General features: G+C 44.8%; 1 pseudogene; it reads right to left on the reverse strand.

Annotated features, from left to right (window-relative positions):
• Positions 1 to 87: 87 nt before the first annotated feature.
• LOC122143470 lies at positions 88 to 512 on the reverse strand (annotated as a pseudogene).
• Positions 513 to 735: the final 223 nt, after the last annotated feature.

Here is a 735-nt window from a genome sequence, read left to right on the forward strand (position 1 = left end):
TACATTACAGAAATTGAACACCAATAAAAGACAAAGACCATCACCTCATTCGATTCTTCATTTACGGGAATGTGAACTACATTAAATTATTTGATACCCACATACATATTAAACTGATCATCAGCATCCATACAGCTTGTTGATCCTCAGGATGTCGATGTTGGACATTCCCTGCCTCTGTCCGATTTCCACCGTCTCATCAGGAATGGGAGTGATGGTTTCCAGGCCAGGCTGGATGGAGAAGGCTGTTTTTCCATAGTGCATGACGGAGCCGTAGTCATATGGAGTGTTTTGGTTGTTGGTGTTTTGTTTCTGGAAGTTGTAGGCCATATTAGGAGATATGTTCTTCCAGTTGATCCTGACGTACTGGTCGCGATCGCTCCTGGTTTGCTCGTGGTAGAAGCCCAGAGGCATGAAGGAGTTCATGCTGAGCGATGCCGTGATACACACAGCCTTGCCTGTAGAGGGAGACCACCTGTTTGCCACCAGTTCTACCAAGAGAAGAGAAGCACCTGAGAGCAGAGAGAAATTACAGGGGTTTATATATATATATAATTTTTTTTTTGACTTTGGATTAAGGACTGATGAATGTCGTTAGAATATTAGATGATTGTTCCTACCCCGGGATTCTTGAGCCTTTCTACTTGACTGGGATGTAGGCTCGGTCTTGAGTTTGATTCCTGGGGCCGCTTGCATGGATGCAGGCTTTGGAGGAAAGGTGGACATGGCTGGTAA

This window comes from Cyprinus carpio, unplaced genomic scaffold (genome assembly GCF_018340385.1).
Source record: "Cyprinus carpio isolate SPL01 unplaced genomic scaffold, ASM1834038v1 S000005115, whole genome shotgun sequence".
Lineage (NCBI taxonomy): Eukaryota > Metazoa > Chordata > Actinopteri > Cypriniformes > Cyprinidae > Cyprinus > Cyprinus carpio.